The sequence below is a fragment of the Stylophora pistillata genome, chromosome 3 (genome assembly GCF_964205215.1).
Source record: "Stylophora pistillata chromosome 3, jaStyPist1.2, whole genome shotgun sequence".
In the NCBI taxonomy this organism is placed as follows: Eukaryota; Metazoa; Cnidaria; class Anthozoa; order Scleractinia; family Pocilloporidae; genus Stylophora; species Stylophora pistillata.
In genome coordinates this window covers 1,770,757-1,794,000 of record NC_142521.1, presented here as the reverse complement: position 1 = coordinate 1,794,000, position 23,244 = coordinate 1,770,757, and the positions used below count along the sequence as shown (strand labels likewise).

Here is a 23,244-nt window from a genome sequence, read left to right as displayed (position 1 = left end):
AAAGTATGAAATTTATTCAGCAAAGCCATTTCCATCTTAATTTGATTTAATCTAATCTTATAAACAAGCGTTTCAAGAAGATGTGTTTTTCCAAACTGTTGCCCTTGCTTTCATAAAAAAAATAGCTTCCGCCGTGATTTTGAAAGGTAAACATTTTAAACCTGAGAAGCGATCAAAACCGAGTCAACAACAATCTAATCACAGAGCTGACTCAATGTAATTATCACGTGTGAGTATTGTTTTTCCAGTCATTATAAGGGCTTAATGATCCAAAACGATAGCAAGCTAACACAGATCAAAGGTAAAAGGACCAAATGAAATATTGCTCTGCAATAGCGTATATTTATCGCTAATTTTTGAGTAGATTGTTCTTAAAAACGACCTCAGTAATGGCTTCGTTATTGTTTCGTCTATCAATTACCCGTGTGAATATCAAAGATGGAAAAAAAAACATCCTGTCACGACTATAAACACCACCACTTTGTCCGTAATTTTCATTACCAGTCATTTATATGGTGCGTGCTTCACAGGAGCTTAAAAATGAACTCAAAATCTCTAACGGTGTTTCTTGTTCTATCGGTGGTTCTGAGCATCTTGGTACAAAATGATGCGTTCGTTCCCAAGATAATTAATGCTTCCAAAAGACAGGCTGACGATATTGCTGGCTGCAAAAAGGTAAGTATATGTTTTTCTTGCAAATATATGTATAGCGCGAGGGCCGTACTGGGAGAATATCGGCCCGAGGTCTTGACAGTACGGACCGAGCGTAGCGAGGTCCGTACAAAAAAGACCGAGGGCCGATATTCTTCCAGTACAGTCCCGATCAAGCTTGGTTAATAAGACATTTGTTATACGACTGAAGTTCAAAAGGACACAAGTGCAGTATCATTCGGGACCATTCGGGACAGTGCCCGGTCCAGTACTTAGAGAATATTGGACCGGCGTTAGAGCATTTTGATTGGTTGATTTTAGTTATTGGCCCTCTAACTGCCCGAGTCGTGTTATAAATATAAATATGTATATATAGGAAGTCTGCGTTTCGATTTTTCCGTGTTACAGTGCGCGATACATAAAAGTAGAGCGCAATATATGTTGAGTTAGAAAAATACGAAGACTACGCTTTCATCCCTGCGAGCCTGTTTCGTGATTGCTCACTCATGCCGCCACAGAAACAGTGCGTTACTGCGTAACAACTGAACAAAGCATTTAATTCTACCGCTAAGCCTCTTACGCAAATTTTTATAGTATATAAACGATGGTTACTAATATTCTTATCAATAAGATACTTTGATGAGTGGGCAATCCCGAAACAGGCTTGTAATATATATATATATATATATATATATATATATCCTTACAAGCCTGCTATATATATATATCTATATACTTCTGACGTAAAAAAGATAAAAAATTTTAATAAAATTATTAAAATTTTTATCCTTTTTACGTCAGAAGTTGTCCATCTTCGCATTTTTTTTAAAACTTTATATATATTTATTAAGGCGAGGTGAATATCGTTGAATAATCCCCGAGACGAAGTCAAGGGGATTATTCGACAATATTCACCGAACCTGAGGCGAATAATTGTTTTAGTATAATTTCAGAGCTGAAAAACAAAGAAATTTCTAAAATCACAACATTTTAGTAACATTTATTAATATTTTATTTTTAAAACATTCCGCATTTTTAAAACATGACATTTTTTAAACATTTTTAAAACATGACGCCATATAAACCGCGTGGAGCGGTTTATATGGCGTCATATAAGGAACCGCTCGACCAATCAGATTGCTGGAAACTCTTTGCTCAGCTCTGCTTCTATTTATTTACCATTATAACTTGTAATTACTCATCTCTAATGGTTCAAAACGCCCACTGAAATTCATATTCTCGAACCAGAAAAAGTGAGTACGTTTGTTGAGCTTATAAAAGTAAACGTAACCTTTTTTGTACACCCATCTTTTCATACTGTGCGACCTCTGCTTCTATGCTTCGTTTTTTATATCAATATTAATCTGGTACAGGTTCAGTTGCGATAGGTCACCGATATATTATCATTCACTTTTTTTTCAAGGCAAGATGTTATTCATTTGACAAAACTAGAAAATTTAGGGTTCAACTGAGAAGTCGAAATTTAAGTAATGGTTGCAACAGGACCTTGAGAACAGCTCTGAGGCTCAGAAGGATTCTAAATAAACCAAAATGCTTAGAACTTATTTCGTGAAGACATTTAGAACACCGAAGACATACTATCTTCTCTGTTGAAAAATATTCCACGATAAACATTTGACTACACCTGGAATGAATTAAAACCTCATTCCTGCTTATATTTCGATTTTTTCTATAAATCCTCTCTCTTAAATTTTAGGGTATTTAATTTAAAGTTAGGATGTTCAAAAAGTTCAAAAAGATTTTGAAGGGAACGTTATTCTATTGAAGCTAACATTTGCTGAAAAGCTCAGTTTTTTTCTAGGTAGTTAAAGTAAAGTCTTAAGAGTGCCTGTCGGTAAAAATCAGACAAATTCTTAATTTCGCGGCAAGGATGAAAAATTCGATTTCACTCATATTCTTATGGTAGATAGGCTAGGGCATGACAAAAACTACGGGATAGTCTTTGAAGGCAAAATATCCTTTTATTTCAAAGAAATATGCAAATTACCAAATTCCGTTAAAATCGTCATTTGACGCGCCATTTTATTAAACAAGTTTGAGAGCCTCGCATGCAAAACCACATTATTCTTCCGTCTTTAAAACACTCAAATATATTTTTTTTCAATGTTTAAATGTAGACTGGGTTGGTTTGGGGAAATGTTGCGTTACTTTTTGGAAGCAAAATAATTAAATTTCGAAGACATGTATCTCATTGACTTAAATGTACTTCGAAAAAATAACTGGTTTTCATCATGTGCGAAACCTTCAAATGGATTAAGCTTCTTGTGGTTAAATTGCCGAGGGATGGTCTACAGATTCCTATAAAAATTTCTTTGGGAAAATGATTGTGAGCGACGCGAGAGCTTTTCAAAGTACGTTAAAAATGCATATATTTGCCATTGGCGTTAAATTTCAATTGACGGGTTAATTGGACATCTATTTTAGCGTGCGCCACATGTCTTGACGTATATAAAGCTAAAATAGTCACAGAGCTGATAATTTCGAAATTTTCTTACCTTATTTGCTGCAAAAGGCAGGTCCAAACTCCGATTTGAGGTATTTCTCTCACCATTCGTCGCATATAAACGTTTGCTTCTGTTTACACAAGGTCTGGTGAACATCACCAACTGTCATCGTATTCAGTAATATAAGATGTGATGCGGATGGCAAATATTTGCATTTTTAACGTAATTTGAAAAGCTCTCGCGTCGCTCATAATCATTTGCCCAGAGAAATTTTTACAGGAATCTGTAGACCATCCTTCGGCGATTCAACCACAAGAAGCTTAATGCATTTGAAGGTTTCGCACATGGTGAAAACCAATTATTTTTTCGAAGTAATTTTAAGTGAATGAAATACATGTGTTCGAAATTTAATTATTTTGCATCCAAAAAATAACGCAGCATTTCCCCAAACCAACCCAGTACACATTTAAACATTGCAAAAAAATATTTGAGTGTTTTAAAGACGGAAGAATAATATGGTTTTGCATGTGAGGCTCTCAAACTTGTTTAATAAAATGGCGCGTCAAATGACGATTTTAACTGAATTTGGAAATGTGCATATTTCCTTGAAATGAAAGGATATTTTGCCCACAAGTCGCCCAAGCTCTGTCACAGTCTCTTTCACAGTGAATAATTAAAGAGTTTGTATAGTGGTTTCGTTGGACTTGCTTCTGAGCTCCGTAAATGTAAAGTTCTGTGAAATAATCAAAGAAATAAAGTCTTACCTTCGTAAAGAGTAGTCTGTGTTATTCTCCTCGCGATTTGAGGCCGTTTTGTTGTGTTTTAACTTGACGCCCTAAATTACAGTGCATAAAGTACGGGAAGGTCGGAAACTTCTGTTGACACATGCTCACCAAAATCGCTCGAAAACAACACTTAGATACTTTCCCTCGAATCAAAACTCGGCAGCACGAAAGCCAAATAGTTTCCTTTTAAGTTCACCGAAAAAAATCCCACAAAAGTCGGTATGTGTGAAGAGTTGTATTAGAAGACTATGGGGAGGACCCGTTAAGAGAGATTTGACTAGGCTCCAAGTTGACCGCGCATTAACGGTCTCTCAGCTGCTCAAGAAGTTCCTTCCACGCATTGGAAGAATTCCGAACGGCCGTTAATTTGAAATTCTCGCTGCATTGGTTGCTCGACAAACCGACTTTTGTGGGATTTTTTTCGGTGAACTTAAAAGGAAACTATTTGGCTTTCGTGCTGCCGAGTTTTGATTCGAGGGAAAGTATTTAAGTGTTGTCTACGAGCGATTTTGGCGAGCATGTGTCAACAGAAGTTTCCGACCTTCCCGTACTTTATGCACTGTAATTTAGGGCGTCAAGTTAAAGCACATCAAAACGACCTCAAATCGCGAGGAGAACAACACAGACTACTCTCTACGAAGGTAAGACTTTATTTCTTTGATTATCTCACACAACTTTACATTTACGAAGCTCAAAAGCAAGTCCAACTAAACCACAATACAAACTCTTTAATTATTCACTGTGAAAGAGCCTGTGACAGAGCTTAGGCCACCTGTGATTTTGCCTAAAAGACAATCCCGTAGTTTTTGTCATGTCCTAGCCTATCTACCATAAAAATATGAGCGAAATCAAATTTTTGACCCTTGCCGAGTTATTTTCCATATTTATAGACAGGGACTCTTAAGCACTCTAAACAACAAACGTGTTTAGTTACAAAGATAAGGTTGAGATCGGACGTCAGCATTATCAGGCGCCTCTGGGAGTCGCTTCAGTCCATGTAACGATCTCACCTTCCCACCCATCCCACCCCAGGGGAGGACATTTACCACACAGTAATCTCGTGCGTGGGAAATTAACGTCTCCTACCCCTAACCCTGCAGGAGACGGGGCCTACGGTTTATTCGTCCTTATCCGAGAGGACTAGAATATCTATCCATTTCTCGATATTATAGAAAGGTAGTAAATTCTCCTCAGTTATTTTAAGACCATGAGTATTGGTCCGGCCGGGCCCAAACCCTCGACCTCCCGCACAACACAATCCGGCCCTCTAACCAATTGAGCTAAGCGGGAGGCTTTGAGTTGCTTTGTTAGCCATTGACTAATATATTAATCCATTCATTTGTGACATTTCATGAAAAGCAACAGGCCGTCATCCAGTCATTCTGTGAGCAAGTGCTTCCCTCTCCACGTGAACGTAAACTCGAGGAAGAATTCGACTTCGAGAAGACTGCGGACTATCATCAGTAATTTCTGACGCCGATACCAGATTGAGAATCAAGGAACAGTCCTCCAAAATACTGAGTAACGATATCGGAATAATTATATTAAAGACAAAAATAAAATTTTAGTCGCTGTTTGCTTTTGGCAGAATTAAAAAGACAATAAATTAAGTTATGTTCAGAGTTGTCATATTTATTCCCGAGAAGTTGGCCTTACCCACCAGTGGGGGAGGGGTGGCTCATACTCACTAACTTTACTTTGATGACGATCAGCCATCAGACCAGTGGTATTTCAAATGGCAAAAAATATGCCATCGTTCATTGATTTTTCTCTCTATCCTTGGGTTTCACCCACGTGACCAATACCTTAGCAACGGTTACTATCCGCCATCTTGGTGTCCCTCGAGCGTAAACAAACCGTATCTAACGAAGAGTTCATGTGAGAAAGAAGGGATGGTTTTACGCATTATTGTTGGCTGTTCGAGCAAAAGTGGAAGGGATAAAGACTAAGGATTTTTTCGTATAATAATTTAATAATTTTATTATTTCTGTAGCGTAAAATTCATTATATATATGATCTAATGCGCTATACCTAAGACCATCACAAATCAAGGGGAAGAACAGGAGGAACTAGAAGTTGTTGTATTGTTCGAGGCTTGCGGCTGTTGTAGATCCTCGATTTTTTGGTCGAGCTTTTCTTCGAGCTTCTTAGCCGATGAGAAATCGATGTCTTTAGCCCTCGCATACGGCACTTCATTGACCTATGTCGGCAAAATCCATGAGCATTTTACCTGAGTGCAAGTAAGCTTGGGGTGTCACGAAAACTCACACCCCGAAAACTCAGACTCCTCGAAAATTCAAGAGATAAACTCGACTCATGATCACTCCTGGTAATCCCTCGTGTATTTTGACCTTTTGGTCAAAACTTCCTTCATCCAACTGAAGCAGCAAAAGCAAGGCCGCAAGTTGCACGTTTCGCAAAATCGTCCGATGGTTGAGTATTAAAACACTTAAGAGTGACACAAGACTTCATTTAGCTTAGATTTCCTCCATTTTTCCCGTTAATTTTGAACTTTTCATTCACAGTTAACGGGATCAAATGCGCTCGCTCCAACACCAAAGTATTAAAATGTGGCGTGATTTTGACGAGCCGAAAGGGACGTTTGTTTACCTTTTTGTACTTCGTCGCACAGATCCTTGTTGTCGCTCTGTTAAAATTCTTAAATATTTCGCGATAATGATGGATACAAACAGAGACTCGGCCTACCAGTCCCAAAACGAAGACAATTTTGCGACCCTTGGGCAAGAGTTCTTAAATGAGGCAGAAAGAGAAAAACAACGCGAAAGAAGACTCGGCATCAGCGCCGTCACGATTCGCCTCACTGAAGAATCACTCTTGATATTGTTGTTCGTCTTTCGCGTCGGATTTGTTGCATTAATCCACCGGTTATATTATAAAAAAGTTGGTTCATGCTTTATGCTATGCACTATCGAATTATGGAGCACTTCGGAAGTTTGGAGAACACTTCGCGGGACCTGAGTTTTCGGTGTCTGAGTTTTCGTGACAGCCAGCGACCTTGCCATGAATTCTAGTAGTTGCCTCTAACATAAATAAAACACTCGCGATATGTGAGCATGACTCAGCCATATGAGTGCCAGATACTTTTATCGCTTTTTTCTTCCTGGATATTCATGCAGTTGGCGAAATAATACGGCGATAAGAGAGAGGGCTTCACTACAGAAGTCGACTAATTATTCATAAATTTGACACCCGAGGGACACCAACATGGCGGACACTAACTTCAGCAAAGCTTGTGACGTCACCTGAAACCCAACCATACTTCTAATTTTACATGTAGGTACCTCCAGTGTATAACATCTCGGTCGTGATCAGACCCTGAACGCTTTCAAGAGCTCAAGGTCGTAAGATGGTAAGATATCTTACCCGTCATACTGAACTAAAACTTTAACCGTTAGCCGCAAGAGCCATTCCCTCATTGAGACCCATGTACCCTTGCAATTCATTAAGTTTCCTGTCAATGTGGTAGCACGCCGGAGCCATTGGTTATCCCTGGTAGAAAGAGAGACTGTGAGTGCAGGTAAATAGCATTATTGTCTTTTTCGCATGTTTTTTCGTTATGGCCTGACGAGAGTTGGGGGAAAGTAAACACATATTTAACCCTTTGAATACGAAAAAGACCATATTTTTTCAGTTGTAATTTGGCGATGCAAAATTAACTTCACTTTGTTGGTCCTTATACGGAGTGTCGGTTACAATATTTGCGGTTTTGAGACACCATGGGCTCAGACTTTCGGGTCACGTGACCTACATCAACAGTTCATGTTTGGATGCGTTCAAATCGATTCGGTTTCTCGCTTTTCTGGCCGTTTATAAGTGTTTTTCGAGCCATTTTCCCTCTACAGAAGCCCTCACGACGGCATCATTGAGCTGGAATGTGGGTAGAGGCAAGCATGACAAGACGGAAAATGCGTGCACTGTAAGTACCTCCCGTTGTCCCATACAAAACCTTAGAGAAGTTTTCTAAGACTTTGTATGGGACAACGGGAGGTACAGTGCACGCATTTTCCGTCCTGTCATGCTCTGAAGGAAAATAGAGGTGAGAGGTTGAGAGGTGGTTTCATGTAGCCTGGACCGCCAAAAATGCTTTCATGCAAGCTTGCGCTTGGCGAGTCCACAAGTGAAGTCGTCTCTCTAGCCCATCTGTGGATGGCTACCAAGACCTACCAAGGCTTTTTGGGCAAGTTTTGACTAGTAAAAGTTTCAATGGATGTGATATTTTGCTTGTAGGACGGGGTGGGCCAACACTTGTAATGATTTGTTAAAATTGAAATGTTAAGAATTCCCTTCTCGACTTATGATGGAATTTCCCAGAACTCTTTTCGGGCGTAAACAAGGCAAAGGTTGTGTTCGTAACACTAGCTTGTATCAAATGGAGGAACAAGGGCTAGCGGATAAAGTGAGAAGGAATTTTCCAGCCAAACACCAAGATCTGGCCCTGAGGTGTGTTTTGAACGCAAACTTTTGATTTTTTGAGTAAGTTTTCACCTTAAAAGATCGACACTTTTTCAGTGTTGCTCTTGGAGCAAAATGCTGGATTTTTGGGATTTGTTGCCATATGAACGGTTCACTGCAATGGAAATCGGGAATCATTGTGGGCGTTTTAGGCTGCAATAGGTGGCATATCAAGCAGCCGACGCAATGTACACACTTACATGATGTTGTCGTTTAAGTTCAACAAGAAACGAATAAGAACAGTAGTAACGTTATTTTCCACCTATGCGCGTGCGTGGCTAGTACTCAATGAGTTTGCCTGTGATGGTAATGGGACTGTATCGAAAACACTCAACGCACCGTCCCAATATTTTCTCGTCTCAAGGTATCACAGTAGAGGAGAGAAGTTAAAAGCAGACTGCTGGTTGGAAATTGTCTACTTCAAAATATAGTCCTTCACTTAAGATCCCAATCCAAATCTCTTTGCCAACGCTCGAAACTACACATCTCGATGCAGAATTGAACGCTCTATCCTCCGATGTTGAGGTATACAATGGTCCATGTTCAGCGTGCTGATATCAATGCACTTCCAAGCTGCATTCAGAGATTTAAACTGTTTTTCGCTCATTTCTTTTCCTGTATGTCGTGAAATTTGGACTTGTACCGAAACTCCATGGGAACTGATTAAAATTCATCTGCACAAGCCATATTCGTGATACGCATGATTATGCGAATATTTAACAATTATTCCACGAGCGCGCGTTGGATACTGAGATGATAGATAGCCAACGAGAAGCGTAGCGCCGAGTTGGCTATAATCATCTCATATCCAACAAGTGAGAGTGGAATAATTGTTTCATTAAAAAAAAACGCCCCCAAGATATTAGACAAATCTTCTCGACTTTATTTTGTGAGAAGAAACCGATTTAATAATGTACAGAAATTAGATTATGGTATATTGGCTCATATACCATAATGGCTGAGCCAACAAAAAGTCTTGAATTGCATTATCCAATGATCCAGTTTTTAATAAAGAGATTTATACCATGGAAAACACACAAAAAATTAGTACTTTAAAACCAACCTTCTCATACTCTCAAAGGATCACCATTTAATCGCTGGAATAAGGATTCTGTGGAATATTATCTTCAACTGGGTTTCATCCGTTACTTCAAAGAAGACATGTTTTGACTTTAGTGGAAGAGCTTTTTCCACTCCAGTCAGCTTGTATGTATGCGCACTCCACTCAAGTAAGCACATCTCTATTAACTACCAACGTAACAAGATTAAAAAGCTTAACTGGCAGGAGGTAAAACAGTTTGCTATCCCGGCACACGTACAGCCTCTGCTACCGGTGACAAGCAGCAAATCATCGTAAAAAATAGTAGTTAAGGTGAAACGTAAACTCTGGCAGAAACATATGTTTGCTTATAAGGACGAAAAAAAAAAACTTTACCGCGCTGTGGAATGCAAACTCAGGCCAAAACGACAAAACAGTTGAAAAAGATGTATGTAATCCACATAAAAACTTAAGACAATAGATATGATAAACTTATGTCAAGAAATAGAATCGATTCTTTATTTGATACACGTGACTGGAGTCTTAAAAATAATACCTGATCCACACAATCTACTATCTCAAGTTTAAAATTACAGACATGAATATTCATATATTCTTTTTTTATCTTATACATAAGTTAAAGAAAATATGCAGTGGTTTGAATAAATTTTTGATCTTCCTCTAGCTGTAGTGATAGTCATCTTGGCTTCAAAGTCAGAGCTGTTCCCGGTCTCTCTCAACTGGAGCTTCTCCGCGAAGAGGACTTCGTTTTTCGTTTGCCCCATTACACGGACGGACCCTGTCACAATATGCTTTTATATAATCCTCCTGGTTAAAAAGATAATTGCTGTAAGTCAATATACCACATGCATGGAGGTGAATAGTGCTTTTAAAGAGTGCTCATTGGCTAACTAGATATTCGCCAGCTTCACTGATTTCTGTCCATATGTTGAAATACTGGTAGAAATAAAGAAATTTTTAAGTGTGCTTTTTATTCAGCGTGTGTAGTATCTAATATAATATTTAATTCTCTTCGCTTTGGTGAATAAAAGCAGATACGAAGAAAGCATTCGATGAACCACAACTACAATCAGGATGTTTGAAAGTGCTCCTTTCCAAGCTTTGACTATTAGCAAGAACTAGTTCGTTCTGTAATAAAACTGAATGAACTCTTTGTCCACACGGTCGAGCTTTTTCTACCGCACATAAGCGAGGAAAATAACATAATTTGGAGTTAAAATCATTAACTAACGGCAAATTGAAACTGGCTCACTAGTGTCCCCAAAGTTACCAAACTGGATTAGAATGGCGCATTGAACTTGGCAATTCCTATTTGCTTACATAAAATGCAATATATGCTTCATATGTTTGCTGGTAAGGACGAAAAAAAACCATTACTGCGCTGTTGAAGATAAACCTTTGACGTCTTACCTGTTGATCACTGAATTTTCGCGCCACTTTTCGTTTTCGGCACACGTGTGAAGGACAGTTCATATTGGGTGAAAATGTGCTTCCCCAGCATGCAAAAGATAGCAAAACTAGCGCTAAAAACATCCAAGAAAATGTCCTATTCATATTTTCAAAGCAAAAAGAGATTCCAATTGAGTACTGACTGAGAACATTTAGTTTGTGTTGCATTGTCTTAGAGGAGAAACACGATCATTTATACCTACGATTTTCAAGAGAATCATGATTTAATGAGCGTCTTTGCATAAGTGCGTGGCGTCGGCATTGAGATAAAATACGGCACTAATGGATGAATAGCGATAGGATCAATTAGTGAACAAAAGGCAGATGAAAATTTCCTTGGTTTGGTGATCTTACTTTTGTTTGTTTGTTTTTTATTCCCACTCCTAACATTACTCAGCAGAAAAATAATGTCACTTCCTTTACACTGGCACGTGCATCAGTGAAGCGCCCTCCAGCTTTTTTTTTTTTTCCATTTTTGTTCATTATCAACGTAATTATGACAGCCAATAGAAAAATTACTCTTTCTACAAATCATGCAATTGAACAGATGGCTGGTCAGAACAGAGATTCAGCTGTGATTTAAGAATTCAGATTTACTTGTAGGTGCAGTGAGTCGACACATTAATACTTCCGGTGTTACGCAGATTTCCTCATCAAATAATGCCCTTTTAAGTCATTAGGCTATCAAATTACACCTCAGTAAGAAAACGCTTATCATTGATTGCAAAAGCACTCGGTATGAATCACCATGTCTACGGCTGTAGGTTTATCTGTATTACTAGCGTTCGAGATAAGACACAATGAAATTTTATATGATCAGATGAAATTCGGCTGGCTATATTGAAACTCCATAGGTGGTCTGACTAAAGGACAACTATTAAGTTTATTGTGTCAAGATTCTGTATAAGGTAATCTTCATTCCGTGGTGGTTTTTCACTTAAAACAGTTTTTGGTTTTTAGCCATTTCATCGAAGAAAAATTTTATGATTATAATGGAAGAGCACTTTGGTACTCCAGTAAGTTTATAAACATTTCACTTAAATGACCCAAATAAACTGAACGTACCAGGATTAAAAAGTTTAACTGAGAGGAGGCAAAGTAGTTGGCTACTTACAAGAGCAGTCAACACGTAGGGAAAAAACTGAATAAGCAGTTAGGGTGAAACGCGAGTACTGGACAAAAAAAATCGTTAAAAATTTGTGATCCATATAAAGGCTCTTAAACAATAAAATTAAACTGAATGTTTATTAGATACTATGTTGATGAAGTCTACACAACTCAGAATCTCGGGTTTATGATTTAGGACATAAATATTCATATAGTATCGTCATTTAAACTGATACACAAGCTTAGAAAAATATACAGTCGTTAGAATAGATAAATTTGATGTTCCTCTAGCTATTGTGATAATCACCTTGGAAAGTGGTTAAGGTGGCAAGCGAGCTCTTGTCCTAAAAGGAAAAATAAATCTAAACATGTGCAATCCATTTAAGGCTCTAATAAACTTATTTCCGTAAATGGAATCGGTATTCTTTGCGATACTATGTCAATGAAGTCCCATAATAATTCCGAATTTTCACAATTTATCATCTAAAGTTTATAATAACAGACATAAATATTCAAACAATCTTTTTTTATGCGCTAAGGAAATTATGTAGTCGTCTAAACAATTTTGTAAAATTCCTCTCGCTATGGTGATAGTCATCTTTGCTTCCAATTCAAAAATGTTCCTCGTCCCTCTCCAGTACGGCTTCCTGCCGTAGAAGACTACGTTTTCCGTTTGCTCCCTTACATGGACGGGCTTTGTCACAATATGCTCTTATAAAATCCTGTTGGTTAAAACATAATCAAAATAAGTCTACGCCATATAGGTGAATAATGCTTTTAGAACGTACTGATTGGTTAGCTCGCTCGGAGGCACAAGCAGTCTTGAAATACTCACTAGTTTAATTTCCGTCCGTATGTTGGAATATTGCCAGAAATAAAATAGTTTTTAAGTGCCTCGTTATTCAGTGTTCCTGTTATATGAGAGAACAAACATTTACCTCCCCTTCGGTGAATAATTTATTGACTCAGTAGAAAAAAAAAAATTCGATGAACCACGGGTTCGGTAAAGATCTTGATGGATACTCTTTTATTACCCACGAAAGAGATTTTTAAGTGGTGTTTCACAAGCTACTGGTACTGGGTTCTAGCTTGCATTTACACTTACATCAAACTGACAAGAACTACAAATTTCACTCTGTAAAAAACGGAATGAACTCTCCGTCAGCATGGGCCAGTGTTTTCCACCACTCGTGTGTGATGAAATAATGCTAAAATTAAATCAACGATCCTCATTTAGCCAGATTGAAACTACCTGAAACTGCCAGCCAAGTTACTTAACTGAATTAGACAAAACGTTCATTGATCAAAATAGAAAGCACATCTTGATTACATAAAATGCAATAAGTGCTTCATATGTTTGTTCTTACAGTCAAAATAAGCGAAAAATATTTTTGGACAGTTGAAAATGAGCTATCGACGAGTTACCTTCTGATCGCTGTATTCTCGTGCAGCCTGAGAATTGCACCCCGCTTTTATCCTACATCCTGCAGCGGGTGTGAATGCGCTCCCCAAGCTTACAAAAGATAATAAAACTAATGCTAAAAGCATCCAAAAACATTTACTCTTCATTTTTCCAAATCAAAAGGAGATTTCAATCGAGCACTAAATGAGAATAGTCGGTTTGTGTTGTGCTCACTTGGTAAAGAACAGGGTCCTTTATACGTGCGATTGTCAGGATAAACTTCTCTGTACAAATGCGTGGCGTCGGACATTGAGATAAAATGCTGCACTAATGGTAAATGAGGATCAATTAGCCAACAAAAGACAAATGAAAAGTTCCTCAGTATCGTAGACTTCCTGCTGTTGTTTATCCCCACTCCGGAATATTACTCAACAGAAAAATAATATCACTTCCTTTACGCTGGCGCGAGCTTCCCACCGAAAAATTAACATCATGATAATTTCTTTTAACTAAATGCTTCAGTAAGTTTTAAAGAGAACAAAATCATAAAAACCGACAGTCTTAGCAGAGTAAGTTTTTGACTGTAAAGTGTTTTATTTTTATCATAACTGAAAAACTTGCTCCCTATGAAAAATAAGATGCAGTTTTATCTTGCGCCCTGAGCCTAGAGAAGTTTATATTATCTGTTTTCTCTTCTAAAATTTTCCCCCAGGGTTTTACAACTTTATCGTTGCAAACTATGATTAAACACGTTCCGTTGTAAGAGGCTCAATAAGCTCTTCATGGATTTTTTTTATTTTCGTGAGCTCTCAATCGCAAAAAATGAAGGAAATCAAGAATTAATAGAAACGAAATTAAATCACACACAAACCATGTTTAGGACTATGAATCGAAGAAAGTTGACTTTATTTATAAAGAGTGACACTTTTAATCCAGCAAAATGAATAGTAACAATGAACAAATGAAATTTTAATATGAACGCAACTTTGCCTAAACGAATGACAAAACAATAAAAATTTCTGCAATTTCTAAAACACAATTCTCATTAATTTTGCATAAGTTGGTGCAAATTAAAGTTGTAATTAGTTTTCAATCGTGAAGAGGTCTGAGAAATTTTGGTCTGTTCATAAGTTAGCCGCAGGTTGAGACAAAATGCAGAATCGCATCAAGTCAGCTAAAAGTTCAATATTTGTCAACTGAAGCAAAAGGGAAATCCAAAACACCAATAAAAATTTTTCCAGCACCTCATCAACTTGGAAAATATAGTTTTGCAGGTCTGACTCAAAAGTGATAGATACTGAGAACAGTTGGAAACTTACTACAGAGAACACAGGGAAAAACTTCAGGTGCTTGAAATGCCCACGGTCACTCTTCAAATCTCTTGAAAAATGCTTTCCCTTACCCTAATTCAAGAGGAAATAAACTCAGGAAGACATAAAAATTATCGCACAAGCCGAAGGGAAATAACACGAACAAAGAATCCTAATTTGCGTGAGTGGTAATTTGATCAAGATAAAAACTTGAAAAACCGCGTCACCACTTTGTCAAGGACGTGGGATTGACCTTCAGATGATGGATATTGAGCTGCAAAATTAATTTTTTCCATCTTGTTTTCAACATGAAGATAGATATCATTTCCTTCTTTTCCTGCGCAATATGCTCCATAACCAGCAGCAACAGCCAAAATAATTATCGACCTTTTAATCACTGAAAATTGGACGCCAGGCTGGGAACTGTGAGCTCTTCAACAAAATCTGGTCACACTTAACCGTTTGAATCAACGTAACTTATACAACCATATATTCTTTTACCCGTTTTTTTTCCTTCAAAGTGAAACATGGTGGCCCATTCCTTCTCTCGATGAAGTAATCCTAATGAAAGTACAATGAACGTGTAAAACTTTGCGTCCACGTGCTAGTTCTCACTATCTCAATGTCTAAATTTGGTATATTAGCGTGACATCTACATATCGTGTATATACAAAAATCACTTTAAACCAAGATTCTTTGTCATGTTTAATTTACCATATCAGGAATGTCTCACTCTCTTTTGGCGTCTTGTCATTTACCACCTCTCTTACAGTGTTTTTTACCTCGGTTTACATCTGTTTTTGATCCCACTAAATTATGAAAGGATGAACCACACAGAAATAAAAGCACATGTCTGAGGTTATATTTTATTCTCATAGTATTGGCCTCCCCGTAGTTTTCTCAAATTTGAAACTAATTCTTCGTGGCTGAAAAACAAAAACACTTGGAAAACGTACTTTTAAAACGATATCCTCGAAAGCTTTTTCGGGTCCTTGTGTTCATTTACGTGTTGTGAGGTTAATGTCTGTTGTTCAATGTCGCCTATTTGGAGAGGGCTTTATCGTGCAACTCGTTTAGGAATGTTTTAGTTAAGGCTGGCTCACAGGTTTGGTTATGTTGCGTTACACAGAGTTGATAAATCCTTTTTTACTTTTGAATTTGGCGATACAGGCAACCTGCTCAACAAGACTGAACAATCAGAAACACAAACGAAAGAATTTTAAGAAAGGTTATTTTCTTGTTGATACAAACCGATGACAATCCAATTTAGGTGAATAACTGGGCGGACAGCGAGCGACATCTGTGTTAATGCTGGTGTATGCCTCTGGTAAAAGTAAGTAATTGCTCTTGACCTTATCTTAGTGGATTTCTCGTCCATCTTGAGCAGGCCTTTCCCAAAACACTTTCCTGCAGAAGGACATTACATTGCATTCACGCACAGGAAGGAATGAAAAAATGAGCCAATGAAAGCTGTGACAAAAGACTCAAAATATCTGTCTCGTTCATGATTTGTACCATGTCAGGCCTGTCAGTGAGTGAGATTCTACCCATCAAGTTTGAATCTTGAAAAATAGTTCCCTTTATCTATTCCATTCAAACAGGTAACTTCTTGGTTTTTCCCACCGCGGGTTTACTCAGTTAGGGCCTGATTACATGAGCCGGGCTGGCCCGGTTAGCCGGGCTGATTTCTTTTGTTTTCACGCTTTGGCGAACACCAAAACAAAAGAAATCAGCCCGGTTAACCGGGCCAGCCCGGCTCATGTAATCAGGCCCTAAGACTCCTTTACAACAATTTCTAATTTTGTATTTAATTATTTTGGCGCGTGGGGATTCATGAGAACGATCAAAGACAAAAAACACCGCACTTATCACAACAGACATATGATGCTGAACTGAGTTATAATTATTCAGTTCAGTTTAGAAAACATCATTCTCGGTTAGATCTAATGGAAATTAATAGAACAAAACTTAAAAAGTTTAATTCAATAAAACTCATGTTTCAGTATAGAAAGGAAGTTGAATGAAACATATTTTGCCGCGACATTGATAATTACCGTATGATATCGGATGTGAAAATCAGTGGAAAAGGTTAAGTCTTCACACAGTTTTCATACCTACGTTACCCAAAATTTCATTTGATTATAAAATATTTCATGAGAAAGGCGTTCGAAAAGCACCTTGAAATTGTTATATTGATGCTCACATTTGTAAAACCTTCATTAACGCTCATGCTCCAGAGCCAAAACGATAAACAAGCCTCCGTGGTTGCATCAGTGCTATGCATATAACCTTTTAACGAAACAAGAAATCAGTGTTTTGGTTCTCGTCCAACATCAGTCAGCCAAGACACAACACGTAATGCTAATACATTGAAACTTTAACTCATAAATGATTGGATACTAGGATTTGGAGGCTTTGGCCAGGGAAACGACAAGGGAAGAGGGTTGGGGACAAGTCATTCAGCTGATGAAAAAGAGGAATACTGGCCACTCTTTGAGGAGTGGTAACTAAGACATATAACAAGATAAAAAATAGATTTTGCCCAGCCATCAGGCGATGGAATATGTTGACACAGTATATTTCAATATAAGGAGTTTGAGGATTCTACGTCAAGCGCAGAAATTTTTTCAAAAGATAATGTTTGTATCTCTACATTCCACTGTTTGTTCAAATTAAATATGGCGCATTTTGCCCGAGCTGTTCCGAGTTTGGGACTCTCCACCGATGTTAATACTCTCGTTCATAGTTTTACATTCAGTTTTGATCTTTGTCGATCTGCGAACTACCGCTTGACTAAAAAGTTGTGGTTTCCTTCAATTTTTGAGGTGACTTTTGCGAAGAACTATTTAAAATAAACAAAGCCTCTTCGAGAATTTTCCCTTATGGCTGCAACTATGCCGGAATTGATGACTTAACACGTCAATTTTGCAAAGAACGAGAGAGTAAAATCCTAACTCAATCACATGGTCACTGTCGTCCTCCTCGAGTTCTTCTCTTTCCCTTCGTCATCTTAGTTTTTTAAACTTATTTTTTTAAAGTAAGTTGAGACCTTGCCATGGAAAAATCAAGAGTATAAACAATATTTAAAAGAAATTCGCGATGGTCCATTTTTTTTAAACAAAACCTCTTGAAAAGTGTGACTTTATGTATATAAGCACAATATAACTTGACTGTGATCATATAATAATGGTAAAACGTGCGACAAGTCGCATACATGACCCTGGGCTGGTTTCCATTAGGTGTAACTAGAACGTTACTTTCCGGTAAATACTGCCTCAGACAAGTGGTTCTTCCAATTCACTTTGCATATCTATTTCCGCAAAGCTAAGCAGTAAGATTTCCTTCATCTTTCGAAATTTTTTTTAAGGTTTAAGAGGTGTAAGAGGTGCTAAGCTAAACAGAAAGGTTCCCTTCATCTTTCGAAAATTTTTTTAAGGTGTAAGAGGTGTAAGGTGTATGAGATAAATGATTATGTAGTTTTCGCCAATCTCCTCTGGCCAGAGTGAAAGGTTCTATTTCCTGCAGTATATTCCCTTTTCAGTCCAATTGGATGATAAACACATTATAAATAGCCCTTTAAAAGCACTTACACATTACTGATTTAATTTACATGACATAAAGCTTTCATTAGGAGATAAGACTGCTCTTTTTAGCTTTACTTTTTCCGGATCTAAATGACTTTAGAAAATTCAGTGACCGGACGTACATTTGTTGCAATTCTACGGTTGGTATTGTTTTTAAGAAATAGAAAAATATATGTGATGTGCAGGAAACCAAAATGAGACCGCCCGGCGAAAGGAAAGAGGACCATGATTTTTTCGCTTAAGGATGTGAATTATTGATTGAAACCTTCCTTGCACTGGTTCCAACATGTTTTTACCATTTAGGCCTTTTTCATATCAGTGATTTGTAACTGAAGAATATTCATTAAAACGAATGAAGAATGTAGGAGAGATATCCGATCGAAGTGCATGATTGTAAATTTGTCCTGCATCGAAATTATTTCATGTAAAATCCTTGCAAAACGTTTTAGTCTATTGCTCTCAAACGTTGTTAGACGCCTTGAAATATGAAATTAATCATAATTGGTGTTTACACGTCAGCTTTGCAACCTTAACTTTCTCTGTGAAGTGATATTATTAATAAGTGTCGTTAGGGAAAGCTTAATTTCTTGTCTGGGAAGGATGAATAAGCTAACAAATCAGATGAACAACCTAAACCGTTCACAATGCACAACGCATGTACAAAAACAACTCAGGATAACTGTTCAGAAAACAATCATGTCTTGCAAATTTTCCAAATATCTTTCTGTTGGCTATTTAAAGCTTTATTGAGTCTTTCCAAGCATAGCTACGTTTTGTGAAAAACAACAAGATAAAAGCGTTAATTTTGCTGACTCGTTTTCTAATTAATTTGTTCATTGCCGAAGTTCCTTTTCATATTAAAGGAAGCGTTGCAATATTAAAAGCAGGAAGAAAACAACAGGAAGAAGAGCCAGCCATGATGAACCCTAAACTTATCCGCCTAATGTTCATTGTTCGGTGAGTTGAACAGAATGAGGAGACTCTTAGTGAGATAAAACGTTTCCTTAACAAGAATTAAGTTCAGCTGTAATCACCTGTTCATTAATTTTGAACCAAGCGTATAAAAGGCAGTCGCTCAAAGCCTTGAAGACACGGAAGAAACTCTGATCAGACTTCTCAGTACGATCGGCTAGCTAAGACAGAATGAACACGAAATTTTCTTGGATTCTAATGGCTCTTCTTCTTAGTTCCTTTGTATGTTGGAGTAGCGCATTTTCGCCAAACCAGCATAACCCAAAGATGCGCAAAGGAAAACGACATTTTTCCTCTCAATCCAACCGTGCAAATGTAAGTAGATCAATGACAGTGGTGTATTCTTTTCTCCACGTGTACTGATTGAGGTTATCGATCACTGTCAAATCATTTCTCCAAGGGTTGTCTTTCACTTTCGAATTTCTTCAGTTCCTCCGGTAAACTTCTGCTCTGCTTTACATGTATAAATCTCCCCTCTCTTTACATTATATTGCTGTGTTTATGTTTGTTTGCATTACAGGAAAACTTCTTACGGGCATGGCGGAAAAATTCCGTTGAAAATACTGCAGAAAAACCGTCCGAGGTACAGCTTGAATAAGGCATGTCATCGTATGGAGTTATCAAGTTATCAAGTCAAGATATTAGGAAAACGATTTAGGTCTCACAAACTTTCTTAAGAGTTATTTTGGCGAGTTAAATGCGTAGTCTATGAGCTATTTTTGTAACTAAAAGCTATAATTAAAAGGTAAACATATCTTTACAAGACTGACAAGGATCTCAGGTATTTAAAACACTAAAAGAAGAAAATGATATTATTTCGAAAAATAGATTTAACAGTTTCTAAGTTTATGTATAGTTTCTTGCTATTTTTGCTCATGACGTAATCATTCACCCATACCTCTATTTCTAGTTATCACACCCGCTATACAACTTGTCGCCCAAGTTAACTGCGGTTTTGCTTTAAGCATAATTACTTTCAGACTGCGCCGTTACTAATGAGTAAGGAAAACATTCATCCTAACAGTAACAAATAACATCATAAGTAATCATAATCATGATGCTAATAATAATGATAGTGAGTCAAGAACAACTTAGAAAGTAATTTTGTGAGTAAATTGAACTCACGAACACAACAATACTTTAATTGTACGTTATCAAGGTAATGAGGCTGATGGCATCACGTTCCTTCACCAGTTAATCATGTCAATTACGAAATGCAAGTTAAATCTATTAAAAGAATATTTGAAATACAGCTCTTAGGTCGTGAGTTTATTGCTTGATCTTCTCTATTGGCACACTTCAGTTGTCAGGCTATTTCTGCTGTGTGTCTAATTTACCCAAGTCCGGAAAACAGTAGAACCATAATGAAGGTGGCAGTATATTTTTCAAACTTCAACCCTTTATTACAATCCAAATATGGAAAACTGATCACGTGACATTCATCTACAGGACACCCAATCGGAAATATTTAACAATTTCCTTTCCTTCCTAAATCGATAGCTCTAAACAGCGTGTTAATAGGCTAGGAAAACAGTGTATTTCGACCGGTTAATTTTTTATTATTTTGATTTTCAAGTCGAAGGTTGATCTTTATCTATTAGCATAGAATAGATATTGGCTAGAAAGATTTCCTTCTTTATTAAATCCATTTTGAAATCATCGGTGAACCTTGCAATCTGATTGGCTCTCATCGGTGCGATTTACTCGCGAATCCAACCTTTTATTTTGCTTTTAATTTTAATTTTTTCCAAGCCGATGAGAAAGTTTACACAACAACAATCAATCAGATTTTAAGGCTTGTGTAAAATAACAAATCGAATTGCAGGAAAATGAAAGGCAACTTTTGCAATTTTTTTACAAACCAGTGTAATACTGGATCAATAAAATATTTGTTCAGAATGAATAAGTCTGTGTTTGAGGGAATAAATTTGGGCAGTTTCAAAATGAATGTAATAACGTAGTAAGTGAACTCGTGTCGTGCAATTTTGGGTCTCTTGTGGTACAATTTGTGATTTGAGTAATCACGCGTATGACTTCAGACCAAATTGCACACCATTATTTTAAATAAACTTTAATAATTTCCGTTGGCTGTTTAACTTTAAAATTTCGCTTGTGTGGTTACGAGCAGTTTCAAGTCTGTTAGGCATCAACCTCATAAAGCAATAAGGAATTATATAGTTTTACGCGGTTGAATGAAACATGATTTTTTGAAGGCTCTGAGCAGATCAGCTATTTGTCGAAGCCAACAGCTGGGGCAAATTATTGCCGATTTGAGAAACTGGATCACCCAGTTTATTTGGAAAGAGATCTACTAGTTTACGCAAAGGTTAAACAGAATATTATTTGAAGCCGAGTCAAGCGATAAAATGCATGAGCGTTTTATCGCTTGACTCTGAGTGAAGCCTTTACTCAGACAGACGAAAACACCATCATGATTCATTGGGCTATGGACTTGTGCAGTACTTAGTTATTATCTGCACTGGTATGTGTTCCAAGCCAGTAAAAGATGTTCAAATTTTCAATGAAACCAGAGTTCTTTGCCACTGCAAGAGAAAACGAGTGGCTCTGGTAACGAGAATGGAGACCTATGATCGTTTTCGTATGAAAGGAAAAAAATGTCAATCATTTCATCATATTAACTGTGGTGTTTTACAAGGATTTCCAGCCCTGAGAAAAACTTTACGATAACTTCTAACGTGTGTTAAACTTTTTACGTGTAGTTTAAACTACTACTGACACGGGCTAGGACAAAACTCTGACCCCCTACTGACCCCCCTTACTGGCCCCCCTTACTGACCCCCTCTTAAATTCACTGAAAATCATGAATTGAAGCTAATGATAACAACCTAACGATACAAAATTACGATATTATAATAAACTCACCTCTTAAATTCCAAAATGACGGAAGATGGTCGATCTGTCTAATGCCGCGCCTATAGTCTGCCATCGTCCAAACTCGTTTTACCACAATTGTTAGGTTCTCCTACACTCATAAACGAGTGGCAAATGTGTCGAAACATTGTGTACTGCGTTGTATACGTTTGCACCGAAAAGGATTGTTTTTCTTCGACCAAAGCGTTAGAAACCGGAAGCTTGAAGTGTTTTGGTAGTGCCAGGTCACGCTCTAATTCCCAATACCAATTGTCTTCAATCTCGTACCCAGGGTATTCTCGTTTTCCAATATGGCGATGTCTTTTCCTTCGTCTGCTAAAAATTGCTTATTACCTTATAAGTCCATTAGTCACGACCATTTATCTTATTATATCGTAATTTTGTATCGTTAGGTTGTTATCGTTAGCTTCAATTCATGATTTCCAGTGAATTTAAGAGGGGGTCAGTAATGGGGGGTCAAAAGGGGGTCAGTAGGGGGTCAGTTGACCCGAGGTTAGTGTTTTTTCCTACCCCTACTGACACGTCACTCACCTTTCACGTCGCTCTGTCAAGTTGATGAATGAATGGCAAAGCACTCACCACCCTAAATCCAAGGTCGTTTGATCATCTATCAATAATGTAAACTTTTCTTGACCGGTGAAGGCCTATGGTGCTTACATAATAAACAAAATAATACATGGTTGCTTGTAGATATGGAATTTTTCCTCTCTTGTTCAACTCGAAATCTCAGTTGTTAGCTGAGCTCACTCGTGGGTTACTGAGTTGAACACTAGAAGAGAAATTTGGTATCTAGCCACTCTTATGTATTTTTCTCTATTTAATACACCTGGTCATAGTTAATCGAGGGGACTATGACCTGGTACTAGGCGCAGTTTGACATCACGACTAGAGACGATAAACAGAGGAACCCACTTCATTCAACCAATAATCAATCAAAAATGTTTGTCATGATTTCGCTTGAAAGGGCATAGGACACTATCATTAACGTGTTTATGTCGCGTGTGATTTATCTTCACGCGCGTCAGTTGGCAGTTGTGAAGATTGATAACGCGCAAACATTGACAGCTTTTGACCACATTGTTTCTTACCGCATA

General features: G+C 37.6%; 4 long non-coding RNA genes across 5 annotated transcripts; 2 read left to right on the top strand and 2 right to left on the bottom strand.

Moving 5' to 3' along the window:
- The first annotated feature begins 479 nt into the window (after nt 1–479).
- On the top strand, nt 480–5,521 carry LOC148734021 (uncharacterized). The gene is made up of 2 exons (XR_015999444.1): nt 480–675; nt 5,261–5,521. It is a non-coding gene; the product is annotated as an uncharacterized LOC148734021 (long non-coding RNA).
- Nucleotides 5,522–9,905: 4,384 nt separating this feature from the next.
- Nucleotides 9,906–11,431, bottom strand: LOC111329582 (uncharacterized). Its single transcript, XR_002694727.2, has 2 exons — nt 10,845–11,431; nt 9,906–10,241 (listed from the first exon to the last, which is right to left on the bottom strand). It is a non-coding gene; the product is annotated as an uncharacterized LOC111329582 (long non-coding RNA).
- Nucleotides 11,432–12,109: 678 nt separating this feature from the next.
- Nucleotides 12,110–13,676, bottom strand: LOC111329572 (uncharacterized). 2 transcript variants are annotated; one of them, XR_002694723.2, is made up of 2 exons: nt 13,416–13,676; nt 12,110–12,712 (listed from the first exon to the last, which is right to left on the bottom strand). It is a non-coding gene; the product is annotated as an uncharacterized LOC111329572 (long non-coding RNA). The 2 variants fall into 2 exon arrangements; XR_015999072.1 differs by lacking the exon at nt 13,416–13,676 and adding an exon at nt 13,096–13,363.
- Nucleotides 13,677–18,346: 4,670 nt separating this feature from the next.
- Nucleotides 18,347–20,510, top strand: LOC111329573 (uncharacterized). Its single transcript, XR_002694724.2, has 2 exons — nt 18,347–19,573; nt 19,779–20,510. It is a non-coding gene; the product is annotated as an uncharacterized LOC111329573 (long non-coding RNA).
- The last annotated feature ends 2,734 nt before the right edge of the window (nt 20,511–23,244 follow it).